This window comes from Ambystoma mexicanum, chromosome 8 (assembly GCF_040938575.1).
Source record: "Ambystoma mexicanum isolate Mex_15411 chromosome 8, UKY_AmexF1_1, whole genome shotgun sequence".
Classification (NCBI taxonomy): Eukaryota; Metazoa; Chordata; class Amphibia; order Caudata; family Ambystomatidae; genus Ambystoma; species Ambystoma mexicanum.
Genome location: NC_090929.1, coordinates 1,590,251,284 through 1,590,266,230, shown reverse-complemented (window position 1 = coordinate 1,590,266,230; position 14,947 = coordinate 1,590,251,284).

Here is a 14,947-nt window from a genome sequence, read left to right as displayed (position 1 = left end):
TATCTTTATGCACAAAGCAAACATGAGTATGTTCTTATATGGTAATACCGGCATGTATAGGTGCAGCCAGCATGGAAATGTATGGGCACAGCCAGCGTAAACATGTTTTTTATACTAGCATATATTGTGGTGAAAGGCATCCTGAAAATGCATTGGGAAATGCTCCTGTGCACTGTTGGTAACTTGCATTTATTGGGTGTTTTCATGTGTTACCCTACACAACCAATTGCAAACTGTTTGGCTTTTCACCCAATATTTCAAAGCAAGTGTGTTGTATGATCCAGTATTTTTACCCATTAATCAAAAAAATGTAGCAGATGGAAATGGCCCTGAACCCTCCATAGTTGTTTTGGGCTTCCTCACTATGTGTCATTGCTCATGCATATTGTGGCAAATATTTACACCAGACAGCTATGCACTAATCTCTGGTGCTCTGAATGGCTGGTAAGAGTACATCTGCTTGTCAAACAGGTGATATGGGATTGAGGGCCAGTGAAACAATAATTAAATTCTAGGGTTCGGGGGTCTAAGCTCTGCATACAAATGACCAATCTTGCAGTAGGTAGCTGTGAAAGCCGCCCCCCCAAGGTCCGTTTTTGCCACATCTGCTCCCTCAATCTGTCAATTTCTGCTGGCCCCCCTAATCCCACTCCGGCTGTGCAGCCCCACCACCACACTCCATCCCCCATTTACCTTTGGTGCTACAGCGCAGTCTTCCAGGTTCCTTTTAGGCTGCAGCCCCAAAAAGCCCCAAAAGTTGAGAGGCAGTCATCCTTGTGCGGCATTCCGTACATAGGCCTTTGGGGGCTGCAGACTAGAGACTACAAACGAATTCTGGATTACAGCCTTTGCAAATACTAATCAAGGAGTATGAGGATACATAATTGTGTCACTAAAATCATAAAATCTGCCACATTGAACGGACATTTTTTTTTTTTTAATGCGGGCTTCATCATTTATAAGTACTCCAATTTTCGCAGATAAGTCAGAGTGATAGTGATAGTAAATTATTTGCCAAGATCACGCACCTAAGTAAAACAGTGAAGCGAGTATTTTATCCCATTCTACGATGTCAGCACTTGACCACACATCTTCTAAACTTTACTTGGTAAAAATATTTAAGATTTGAATTTCGAGGCCTACATTAATACTGCCTTATACAGTTTACTTGAAAAATACACAAACTGCAGAAATCTGACATGAAAATCCTTATGGAAACATGTTAAGCTAAAAGAATATCATTGCAGCTTTATTTTTCACATCCTGAAAAGGAAAACTATAAGTGCCAGAATTCAAACTAACGCAATCCTGAAACATCTCCTATTTAACAACATTGTACTTTCACCGTGTTCAGAAATGCACTAAAAGACATTTGTTATAAATTCAGGGACGTCATTTCACCAAAATTCCAGGGGTAGCGGAAGTGACATCACACAACCCTTGACCCCCTGATGACATCACAGGAAGTGATGTCATTTGACCCCACCGCAAAGTGATATCGCGGGAAGCGATGGAACACGACCCTTCCCCCGTTGACAAAACAGGAAGTGGCATCACATAGCGTTGTACACTACCAACAATATGCTTATGATATGACTATAATGTGATGTACATTTCATACAAGAATGGATTGCCATATGTATCGTTAAGATCAGTGTGTATAGGCCCATATTACCAAATTACTGTGAATGCAAATAGACGTCCATGACCAAATGATAATGATGTGTTATTATATAGCACTTACGCTTAAGCGCTTTACATAGAAGAAATATACACCCAACATCACCCAACCTGTGTTGGTACCCATTTATCAACCTCAGAAGGATGAAAGGCTGAATTGAGGCATTTAAGAACAGACTAAATCAGTGATTCACCCCCTGAAGTGTGCCTGAAATAAACCTTTAATGAGTCTAGAAATTATTGTATAGAATTCCAGAAAGACACATTTTTGTCTTATTTAGGGTCAGTACTAAAAGTGTTAGACTTGTGGCACTGTTCTTATTTTTCTTATTTTTTTAAGGGGCCTGAACAAGAAAGCTAGCTACTCCAAAAATAAAGATCCACATGGTGCTGGCCACAGCCCAGGAGCTTGCATTGCATTGCATTGCAAAAACCAAAAAAACCCATTTTTTTTTACAGAGGTCGCAAGGGAGACCTCAGAGGTCGCACTTGCGACCTCTGGCGACCCCCAAATGACGTCCCTGTATAAATTCACTTCGGTATAGAGAAAAATGTTCTGTGGGGCTTTTTATTCCGTTACCCACTTTATCTCAATGGTAAGCAGATAGAGATATTCTAAATAACTGATTCTGTCTGGGGTCCTTCAGTTGAAATGACCCGGCGATCGCGCATTTGAAAAGCTTTGCTGATAACAAATATAAAGTTTTGCATATGCTGCCTGCAGACCCAAGCACGCTGTGTGTGTATTTCAGACGCCTTGTGAGTTTGAAAATGGGCAGTGCTTGCTTCCCAGCCGAGCCGATTACAAATTTGGCTCAGGACGGCTGTGCGTGAGCATTTGAACAACATGCACGCTCTTTTAAATGAATTAGTAGCAGCCATACACTTGATTTGGATTACGCTTCCACCTTTGGGTTAAACTAACCGTAACATAATAATTTAAAAAATAAATCATGAAACCTTAATTTTTCTAAAACATATCTTTGCAATGGGTGCACTTTAAATGTGCTGGCATGGGAATTCTTGTTTGCATAGTTAAACAATGAAGATTCCCCCTGCTAATAGCGCAGGGAGCTCTTGATTCTATTAAAGACAAGGAGGCGAGCATTATGCTTCATCTTCTTATTTATTTGCTCTCCAGCAGTTTCAACACAACAAATAAAATGTCCATCTTTACGATGGCACAAACACATTTTTTTTTTTTTTTTCTTTTTCAAAACTTCATTTCCCATCAGCCTAGGCCCTGAACCCAGTGTCCTGGTCATGTGACCTAGTCCTTCCTCTTCCTGTAAACCTCCTCTTCTTTGACTGTATTCCAACTAACATCGTAAACATCTCCTGAACTGACAACTTGATCCGGGAGGTCCTTGAACTGTAGAACTGTGAAACGAACTCTCGCCTCCAAACTTGCGATCGCGATCGATGCTTTCCGATCAGCTCTCGTGCTTACTCAGCCGTTCTTCTGATCTTCTCCTAAGACTGAAAGACAACAGTACAAATTAGGGCGGCGGATACACACCCTATTTCTGAGGAAAAAATGCACTTGTTATTTACTCCGTACATATCTTACTATTACAACATCATCTTTTATTCTTCCCTCGTGTATCTCGGGTGGGAAATTAATGCTCGCCTCCTTGTCTTTAATAGAATCAAGAGCTCCCTGCGCTATTAGCAGGGGGAATCTTCATTCTATGTCAAGACGGAGGCGAGCATTATGCTTGTTCAAAGCTTCTTACCATAGCTTCTGCCAGTGCATTAATTGGCTTAAAATAAAACGTTCTGAACGTGCTATCACTCGCCCAATCGGCTGCTTTCAGAATATCTTGCAATGTCGCTCCTTGACGGAGTGCTTTGGATGCCCCCGCTCCTCTTACAGAGTGTGCTCCAAACTTCGCCATGTCTATCCCTGCTAGACTCATGACTTCTCTAACCCACCTTGCTATGGTGGCTGTCGCTACGCCTTTATGCGGTTTCCTGCGCGCTATCAACAATTGCGTCGTCCCCGCTGGTCTCAGCTCAGCTGTTCTATTTATATATTCTCTTATGCATGCGGCTACGCACCATTTAGGATGATCTTGCATATATGGATACGTTATTGACGAGGAGTCTGTCTTTGTCCTCCTGGCCAGATGGAAAGTCACTCCGTCTGGCCCGTATATCAATCTGTCTACCTCCAAAGCTTTGACGTCTGCCACTCTCCTGCAGGAGATCATGCATAGAAGCATCGCTAATTTCTCCGACAGTCTTCCCAGTGTTAGGTACCTATTACTGGGCCAGTCGGCTAATAGTCGAAGCACTACTGTAACGTCCCATAGAGATTTATACCTCGGTTGCGGAGGCTTTCTGCATTTTATCCCCTTCAGGAGTCTAATTACTGCCACGTTCTCACCCACTGGTACTCCTTCAATAGGCATATGGCCTGTCGATATTGCGGATCGATATACCCCTATCGTGCGGTAGGCTTTACCGTCCTGCAGAAGTTCCGCCAGGAAATTCACGATCTCTACTAGAGGGGCCGAAATGGGATGAAAACCTCTCGCCTTGCACCATCTTGACCATTTGTACCAAGCTGCATCGTAGCTCCTTCTAGTCGATGGAGCCCATGATTCTGCGATGAGGCACGCAGCCTGAGGCGAAATTCCCGGGAGATTCCAACGTCTCCTGCTATCTTGCACGCCATTAGCGGCATCGTCCCCTTCACTCTCAGAGGGTGATACGACCCAGCTGGGTCCGGGAGGAGATCTTCCTCTTGCGGCAACACTCGGGGATAGTCCGCCAACAGTTCCATTAACGCTGGAAACCAGACTTGGGACTTCCATATCGGTACTACTATGATCAGATTGGCTTCCTCCTTGCGGACTTTTGTTAGAACTCTGCTTATCATTATAAATGGAGGGAAAGCATATAGCGTTTGCCCTCTCCAATCTTGCAGAAAAGCATCTGTCCCTGCTGCTACTGGGTCCAGCCTCCAGCTGAAAAACCTGCCTCAGTCTGGTTTCAGTCTGGACGCAAATAGATCTACGTGAAACGGTCCCCAGAGCTTCTCTATCCGCTGGAATGTCGCTCTGTGCAGCATCCAGTCGCTGGTGTCTGTGAGATGTCTGGAGTTCCAGTCTGCCACCACGTTCTGGGCTCCTGGTAGATATTCTGCCATCACTGCTGTTCCCGACTCCAGACAAGAGTGCCAGAAGTCCTTGGCTATCTCTGCTAGCAATCTGGACTTCGTCCCACCTAAGTGATTTATGTATTTGACTGCTGAGATGTTGTCCATCTTCAGAAGTATACATGAGTTCACTCTGTCCTTGGTGAAGGCTCTGATAGCAAAAGAGCCGGCCAGGAGCTCCAGGCAGTTTATGTGAAGCTTGAGCTCCTCCGAGCTCCATCTGCCTCCCGTTTGGAGTTCTCCGCATCGGGCACCCCAGCCTGCTCTGCTGGCGTCCGATTCTATTACCATGTCCGGGCGGTCGCCAAAAATGGCTCTGCCGTTCCATGCCTCCATGTTCTGGAGCCACCACTCCAGCTCCGTTCGGGCTTCTTGGTCTAGCTGGACTAGCTGGTGATAGCCGAGCCCTTGCTGTAGGTGTCTTATTTTCAACCTCTGGAGCGCTCGGTAATGAAGAGGCCCTGGGAATATCGCTTGGATTGATGCCGCCCGCAGACCCACAATTCTTGCGATTGTTCGCAGCGATGTGGTCGGTCTGGCGAGGCAGGTCCTTATCTCCCTTCGAATATCTCTGATCTTCCGGTTCGGCAGCTCCAGGGTCGCCGACCTGGTATCTATAATGAAACCTAGGAATTCTATCCTCCTGGCTGGTACAGTTTCTGATTTCTCTTGGTTCACTAGGAATCCCAAAGAGGTTAGTAGGTTCGCTACCCATCTGGTCTGATATCGCAGCGCTTCTTCGCTGCTTGCCATTATTAGGATATCGTCTAGGTAGATGATGATCCGGATGCCCTTCTCTCTGATTGCTGCTGCTACTGGTCTCATCATTTTCGTAAATGCCCAGGGAGCGGACGCTAGTCCGAAAGGCATCGTGGCGAACTGCCATAATCGCCGGTCCCAGTTGAAGGCCAGGAAGGGTCGGTATTCCTGATCTACTGGGATCGTGAGATACGCGTCTTTCAGGTCTATCCTGGTGAGCCAGTCGCCCTGTCTGAGCGTGTCTCTCAGTTGGTGGGTCCCTTCCATCTTGAAGTGGTTGTAAACTACCCACTCGTTCAAGTCCTTCAGATTTATTACTGGCCTCACTTTCTCTTTCCTGTGAACCAGGAACATATTGCTTATAAATTTCGGAGCTACGCAAGGCTCGATGGCCCGTTTCTCCGCTAAACTCTGAAGTTCTGTTCGCAACAGGGCTGCTTCTGTTCGCGCTGTCACTATCAACCTGGGGGTTCTGTATTGGACTGGGGTCTGAGTGAATTGTATGTGTAGGCCTCTGACTGACTGAAGCACCCAAGCGTCGCAGGAAAGCGCGCGCCAGTTCTCCCAGTACATCGCTGTCCTCCCCCCTACTGCAGGGTAAGCGGATACTCTCACCTGTGGGAACGTATTGACCTCTTCCCTGTCCTCTGCCTCGCCTTCCTCTGGGGAAACGGCCTCTGGGTTGGAAGAAGGTGTCTGGCTTCTTATCTTCCCAATATTGCGCTCTGTTCGATTGAGGCCTTCTGGCTGACTGATAACGAACGGACGCTCGGCCTCTGTAGCGACCGGTCCCTCCAAAAACCCTTCCGGGGAAGATTTTTCTAATGGAGGCTTGCGCCTTCTCCAATGAGGTGTAGGTCCCTACGAACCTCCCCATCTCCTTTCCGAAGGTCTCGCCGAACAGCAGTCCTTGCGCGGCCTCTCCTGCTTCGTAGGAGGACAGGTCTCCTAGCTTTTGATCTATCTTCAAAAGCAGTCCCCTCCTACGCTCTGAGGATATGGCGCAGTTCGCGTTACCTAATAGGCATACGGCTCTTTGGGCCCAGTTCGCTAATACATCCGGGTCAATTTCTTCACCTGTGTCTTTCGCTCTTTCTGCCAGGTCCATGATCTTGGCTAATGGGCCTGCTAGATCCAGGACCTTCTCCTGGCAACTCCTCCAGGAGCGGTCGATCCCTTTCCTAGGGTCTCTATTCGATTTCGCCACAAACGCTAACATTTTAGGGTCTAATTCTGGCGCTTCTGCTACCTTCCCTGGGAGTTCCGGTCTGGGGCATTCCGCCCTCATTCTTTGCCTCACTTCCTTCTCTAAGGCCTTGCGCAGCCTCTGCGTCATGTATCGTGCCACTCTCGGGGAGGGCGCCCATTCCGAAGATCTCGGGTTCCTAATCTCCTCGGGTTGGAACATGTCTGAGGTTTCCACTTCTAGGTGATTCAGTTTTCTCAGTCTCTTTTTCGGAGGCGGTAGGCTCCCTTCGTCTCTGTCTTTATCTTCCTCCTCCTGTGAGGATGTTGGAGATTCTACGAATTCCTCTTCTCGAGGGGCCTCCTCTCCTGCGTCTCCCATATTCTCTTCCCCTGGGTAGGGGGTCATGAGGCTCGGCACCTCCGACTTGGCCATAAAGGCTTCTCTGAGCCTATTGAAAGCGTCGGATGCCTCCGGGGCCTTTGGATTCGCCCCTTCAGGTTGGCCCGGGGGGTCAGAAGAGTTCGCGCTCTTCCGGGCCTTCGTACACCCCTGAGGGCTCTCTGGCGTGGCCCTGGTGGACGTGCTTGTTGATGGTACGGTGCTTCTGTCCTTTTGGCTTAGGACAGTCTCGATAGTTAGCAGGCGGTCCTGCAGGGGTCTGACTCCTAGAGCCACTGCCTCTATGAGTGAATTACCCAGCACGTCCTTGAAGCTCTGAGCCAGATCTTCCGAGTACGTGGCTTCTTGCTCCTCCTCACTCCACTCAAAATCGGCCATGATACGTGCTGGTAGGTGCCTGATAGTACCTGAAAAGGTGTAAGGGCACGTCCACTTCTCACTCCTTTATCTAGAGGCTGCACCTGACTGCAAAGCAGCTTCTTTACTTTTTTCAGTGTAGGCACTGAGTTCACCAATTCGCTCGTATGAGCGCTCTCCGGTAAAGATTACCGATCTGTTCCTCGGCGAAGCCCCGCCTCCGCGAGGGCGGGGGAGCTGGGGAAAGACGTATCTCCTCCGGCGACGTCCGCGATGGGCGTTAACTCAGTTTCTCGCGCCTCCCTCACGAAGGTGGGGGTCTCGCTCCCTCACTGTCGGCGCGAGTGCGGTGTCCTAGGCCGGCCCCTGAGGTGCTGATACTGCAGCACGGGGCCAGGCTAAAAACAAATTAAAGTAAAGGATTGTCGAATCCTCCCTACGCTGCGCGACCCCTGCGCGCTGTCCTAATGACAGGTTATGAGAAAAACGCTATATATCATCGCTACAACTGATAACCCAAGACAAAAGCTGACAGAAATGCGCAGCTAAGTGAAAGGGTACTTATCTCTTTGGAGAGCAGGAAAAGAAGAGGAGGTTTACAGGAAGAGGAAGGACTAGGTCACATGACCAGGACACTGGGTTCAGGGCCTAGGCTGATGGGAAATGAAGTTTTGAAAAAGAAAAAAAAAAAAAATGTGTTTGTGCCATCGTAAAGATGGACATTTTATTTGTTGTGTTGAAACTGCTGGAGAGCAAATAAATAAGAAGATGAAGCATAATGCTCGCCTCCGTCTTGACATAGAATCCTACATAAAGGATCCCAATGAATGCTAGGGGTCATGGCGATCAGATAACAGCCAGGCCAAAACCTATTGTAATGTTAAAGCTCTTGTGGCCCAGAGCCTTTTATGGCCCCTTCGCACCTGAGAGCTCAGTTTGTCTCCTGATGTGGAGGAGGGGAAGCACAGGGCAAAGGTCTGAGCACCCCAAAATACTTTTGTTATCTCTTTTAAAGCAAAATGCTATGTTGCTCACCTTGGTATGTGCATTCCTTTTTTAACACTGATGCTATTTCAGAGACATGTTGTTTGGAGAGATACACTTGTCCATGGTCCAGCAAAAATATTGTGGATGTTATAGAGTTTCTCTAGTTGTGTCAAGGCTAAATTAACATTTTGCATCAATCCACCCCAGAACATACTCTCAACTAACACGCTTTTGGTGAGTGAAACCTGGCCATTTAAACAGTTTGCTCATTCAACCAAGAAACATACTTGCCCATATAAGTGAATGGGCTTTCACCCGCCAAACACAAAATTGGGTGTTTTCACTGGCCCAGTGGCCACAAAAGTCTAAGAGCTATACCAGTGTGACATTGCACTACAAGTTGCATTAACTTCATCTTTAATATGGCCCTCCAGGTATGTCTGCACTAAGCACAAGTATAGCTAAGTAAAAAAAAGAAAAATTACACGAGAAGTAAGCAAATATCATATGTAGCTTGTTAACTATAAAACGAAGTTGCAGATTATTCATGAAAAGGGCTTCAGTGCAGGTTTTGCTATCTTGCATTTGTATAGTGCCTCAAGCCATATGTTATGGCGTTGAAACGCTGTGGTTGGGTGTCCTTTCTGGGAGACACAGTCCGAGAGGTTAAACGAAGGAGCATAACAGTACATGAGATGGGAGCAGCAAGGACATTTTGTGTAGATTATTAGAGGAACAGCAAAGATAGAAAATTGGCTTGAGAAATCTTGGGCTGGAAATGCTGGAAAAGACTGTGTTCAAAGCTGGACCAAATTTTTTCGTGGCACTTGGCAATGTTTTTTTATTTATTTTATTTATTGAACATTTTTATGTCGCCTATACAGCAGAAGGTGTTTCCAGGTGCCACAAAACTAAGGAGGAGGGGGAAACAGAGGAGGATAAAAACAATATACAGCCCTACTAGGGCTTGTGACATTTGGATAGTGCAAGTGCAGCAGACATGAGGTGCTGGGGGGGGGGGGCGAAGGGAATGAAGAAGGATGGGGGGGATGAAGAAAGGAGGCGGGCCCAGAGGCTGGGGAAGTTCTACGGGGAGCCTGGAGGGCAAGTGTGCTAGGGAACAGGATAAGTGTCAGTTAATGCACAGGGGTGGGCCAGGCTCAGTAGTTAAGTCAGAGAAGGGTGCCGAAAGACAAGTGCCAGTAGGGAGGTGCTGAGGCAGACGGGTGGAGGGAGGGCCTGGCCCCTGTATGACTCAGAGTGGACCAGGTGGCAAGTAGCAGCAGCAGGGGGCATTAGCAAGGAATGGGGAGAGGGGAGGAGGATGAGAAGAGGAAGGTCCTGAAAAGCTTCCAGAACCTAAGGCGATACAGCTCAAATCTGAGAGGGGCAGGGGGGCCATTCCAGAGGGGGGTATACCCCTACTCTCTGCTTGGAGAAACGTCTGACCTGCAGAGAGTTCAAGCTAGAAGACAGAAGAGCTCTAACAGGGAGGTATTGATGGACAGAAAGCTCGGTGTAGCGTGGTCCCAGGCCCCAGAAAGGCATGTGGACGATGCAGAGGGTTTTTGAATTTGATCCTTGCAGCCACCAGGTGCCAGTGGAGATATATTAGGGCTGAAGAGATGTGGTCCGTGGGTTTGAGGCCAAGGATGAGTCTCGCAGTGCCATTCTGGATTAGTGGAAGAGGGCGGAGGGAGGAAAGAGGCAGATTGAGGAAGAGGCTGTTGCAGTTATCCATCCAGAAGAGAACCCTTAGTTTCTGGGGGAAGTGAGGAAGGGGAGAATGCCTCTGAGGAGGTGAAGCTGAAAGTGAGCCTTCTGGGAAAAGTCAGCTATATGAGGTGAGAAGGAGGGAGAGGAGTCGAATATGACTCCCAAGTTTTTTGCCTCACAAGAGGGTGAGGGGAGTAAGCCCAAGGAGAGTGGCCAGAGAGTAGGGGGAATAACAGCAGTCAGACAATTGGGAATGAGAGAGGAGGGAGAGGAGGTAGAGGAGGGAAGCTTAAAGGAGAGCTGAGTGTCATCCGCATAACACTGGAAGTGAGGAAAGAAGGTGGAGATCAGGTGGACAAGAGGGGCAAGGTATATGTTAAAAAACCATGGCGAGAAGATAGAACTCGGAGGGACACTGCAGGTAGAGAGGGCTTTAGAAGAGAGAAAAGGACCCATTTGAACCTGGGATGCTTGAGTGCCAGGCAGCGTTTAAATTTAATTATGATCACTGCTTGCCATGCCTGCTGGGTTTAATTTCAATTGCAAACACTGCTCACCATGCACGCTTGGCAAGCGGCGGTCACAATTCCAATTAAACCCTCCCTGATATGCTTGCATGTAGTGGAGGGATTCAATTTAAAATCGGGAACACTGCTTACCATGCGTGCATGGAAAGCAGTGTTCTCAATTGAAATTAAACCGAGCCCGATATGCTTGCATGAGCAGGAGGGTTAATTGTAATTGTACAAGCTGCCACTCATGCAAGCTTGGCAGGCAGCATGTACCATGAATCCCTATGAGGTCTGCCTGCTTTATGCAGAATCCGTACAATTGTATGAAAAAAAGAAACTGGATAAAATGCTGAATATGGCATGGGAGAAAAAACCAAATATAAAAAATCAAGGGGAGTAGGGGTTGTGGGGGTGTCCCCCCCACTCCTCTTGATCGACATTCCGGGCCTTGAGGGTTGCAGGTGTGTCCCCCGCTTCCATAAAAAGGAAAACGGGGGACAAGTAAAGTAATAAAAAATAAAATAAAGGGAAGGGCCCTCTGGTGCCAGTTACCTTCCATGTGCATGTAGGGAACCAGCACTGCAGGGGGATTGCAGAGGCGGCGGCGGCACACTTTGCTGTGTGGTAAGAAGGTAAGTAGGGGGGAAGTGGGCGGTCCGACATGTCCATGGGTGACAAAACCGAAAATTATTTTTGAAAAATGTACTTTCGTTTATTTCTCCCTCTGACATTTTGGAATCGTTCATTTCTCAGTAATCCCTTTATGCTTCAGCAGCTTCATAGTCCTGTCCGCTAAACACTGGAACGCACTCCCGATAAACATCAAAACTGAAGAGTCCTTCCTAAGCTTCAAAAAAGCCTTAAAAACGTGGTTATTTAACCAATTTTAAGTGATTAATCTAACCTTGAGAACATTAGACTTTGCCTCAGTTGTCCACTACAATTCATGTAAGTCTAACATCCGCCCTTTCCTCCTGTATATAATAATTGCATATTTCATTTTATTGATCTAACAATGACTGTATAATTCTTTCCTCCTGTATAGAATAATTGTGTATTCTGATCTATTGATCTAATAATGACTGTGTAACTCTTTCCCTGTTTATTTGCTGTACTTTTTTGTGTATTTTACAATAAGCAAGATGTCTGTAACTACGCCGTGATACCTCAGGGTCTGGGCGTATAACAAATGTAATAAATAAATAAAATACAAATGTGCTGGTGCATAAATATTGAGAACTCCATAGGATCGCCAGCATTTGCGCCAGCATGACAATCTATGCCAGCACCAACGCTGGAGCATTTGTATGGTGGAGAGGAAGGGAGGCATTCCTCCCGCCTCTATGCCATACTAATGATTATAAATGGGGTGTGAATGGACAGCATTAAAAACCTTACTCAAGGCTTTTACACCTTTCGTTTACATTACGGCTCATCAGAACAGGAGCTCTTATGTGTTGAGTGACAGAGACACTTGGCTGAGTATTTTGTCCAGAGGAGAGGGAAGAAATGTCACGTGTCCTGGGCCCCAAGCTGAGGAAGAGCTCCCAACTGGCTACTTTATTCAATGGAGTCTGTGCCCACGTTTTGCAAAACATAAATAACATGTCACGATGTTGTAAACTGCTGATAATTCGTTTCTGGCTGTTGTTCATAAGTGCGTTCCAGTCTGATCAATTAATCCTCTAATGTATTCTATGTTCAAGATAGTACATACACTTTGTTTGTTCACTACATAACAACTCATGCAGTGCTTTTGCCTTTCTACCAGTGATATATTGATCATATCCAATAACGAAAGTTGAAATGCATCTTGATAAGTTTGACTACCACAATGGTTGAGAAGATAAGGGTGTTAAGCATTCCTTGCAGAGATCTGTGTTCATATGCCTGATTATGGTACAACATTCCAGGAAGTTCACTCTGATGTTGATAAAGTTGAATGTATATATACTTCGGTAATAGTAACTAGTATTGTGCTACAAAACAACCTACCTGCAACAGATCATGATATTCACGAAAACAAACATATCATCGGTAAGGTTCAAATGCAGAGCTCAGTTCTTCCAAATGAGGATTGCCAAAACTGGGCATTTACCCCAATTTTAGAGAAGGAAGTCTAAGTCAGAAACATTGACTAGGTAGCCAAGTTTGAGACTGTGGAATCAAAGTAGCTTTTCCCCCCTAATCCTTTCATGGAAGACACATAACCTTTACCTTGACAGGACCCATACATTTCGTCCCTTGAGTAGTATCTTATTACTTTTCCAGGGGATATTCTTGCGATCACTTGACTTTGAAGTCTACCATAGCCAGGTGGATTATTTCTCACATGAATGAAAGCTACAAGTCCACATGTGCCAAAGGTTTACCCCATCTAACGGTCTCATGCATATGCTTTGAGAACAAAAGGTAGCTTTGGTTGCCTTCCAGTGCTAAATGGAAACTGGTCATATCCAGTGCTGCTTGTGGGTATCTCCTTCTGTGCTCTGTAAGCCAGGTTTGGACAGGCAGTCATGAAGAACCTCTTTGGTTAGTCAGTTTATGTCGCCCTCTCTGGGCCTTCTGTTTTGTAATCTTCCACAAGGATGAAGGAAGTTGGCTGGGACATACAATTAAGTATAAGTTACTCACCATATTGACTACTATACTCCTACCACAGTCCCCCTTCCTCTGAAGGCACGTGGAAACTCCTATGTATGGAGGAAAGTGGTGTATGGGCTAGGAGTACAGTAGTCACTACGGTGAGTAAATTGTACTTTATTGACCAGTAAAAGTATTAGAAAGTATTGGCAATGTTTAGGGGAAATTGCATCTACATAAGGTAGAATAGTGGGCCTATTCAAACAATCTATTTTCCATCACTCAATGTAAATTTAGAACACATGCAAAGTAACAATAGGCTACTGTTTTCTGTTTCAGGCACTACTAAAAATGTACCTACGGGCCTGGTTGGTTGTCTTCCCTGAACTTGCATAGACGTTTGACACCATCATTGAAAGGTTCTGTGGACACATTTGCTAGGAATGGGCATGGATAGAGACCTTCTGCCTTTGATCCAGTATCATATAAAGATTCTCTCTCGACAGTAAGATGTGTATTTTTTACAGTAAAACTATACTAGACATTCCCACGAAGAATGAGATCTTCTAGTGAGGTTCACTAGCGCCAGTACTCTTTTTTTCTCCAAATTTCATATTTATAGAGCTATCTGGCTAAGGAGATTCTAAAAAAGGTTGGTGGAATGATATTGAATGACTTAGTGCATGAAGGCAATTCTGCAATGTTTAATGTAATACTGCAGGGGGAGGCTGTGGAAGGCTTGATGGCCTGTCCGTTGACCACTACACCTTGTGCAAGCAACAGCTAATATTACACATACCTATGCTGGAGCCCCCTTGGGAGCAATCATACTATGTTGGGTTGTAAAGACCTGTAGGTATGAGACCTAACGAAGAGTCATTTCTGCAGGCACAGCACATCTCGAAATGCTGTGAACAGTGTACTCTGCTGTATGACATGACTGTGCTCGCTTGCTGTGCGAACATCCTTGTCATCCCAGCATGCATTGTGGAGTGTATATCATTACACCTGCAAACATCTGTGCTTCCTGTTTTCCCCCGTTTCTGCTGGCGCATTTGAATTCCATCTCGATACACCTATTGCCAACATGAAGAGAGGATCAGGCAAGAAACACGAGGCCACATGGACCCCTTTACAAATATTGCAAGTAGGGCAACCCCTCGGCGGCATTAGCAGCAATAGACAGCGAAAATAATACAATCAGACAAGGCCAACTAGATCCAATAATGGAAGCCATGCAAAATGCTTTTGCCTCTGTCAATTCTAAACTAGATGACTTGGCAGCTAATATCTCCCTACTTACCAAACTGGACAAAGAGAGCAGTTGAATCACACAGGCTGAAATCAGGGTTGGTGAAGCTGAAACTATACTGGAGTCAATGTATGCTGGCATAGCAACCCTAAAGAAGGAACTTTCAACTATCAAAATGAAGTGTGAAGATATTGAATCCATTTCTAGGGCACAATAATGTGTGCATTCTTGGTATACATGAGTCAGTTCCCAAGGGTACTATGGAGCCATTTGTTGAGAACATTTTAAGTTCAATCCTTGGAAATCCACATTTCTGCTCTCATTACCTAGTCGAAAAATCCTGTAGAGCA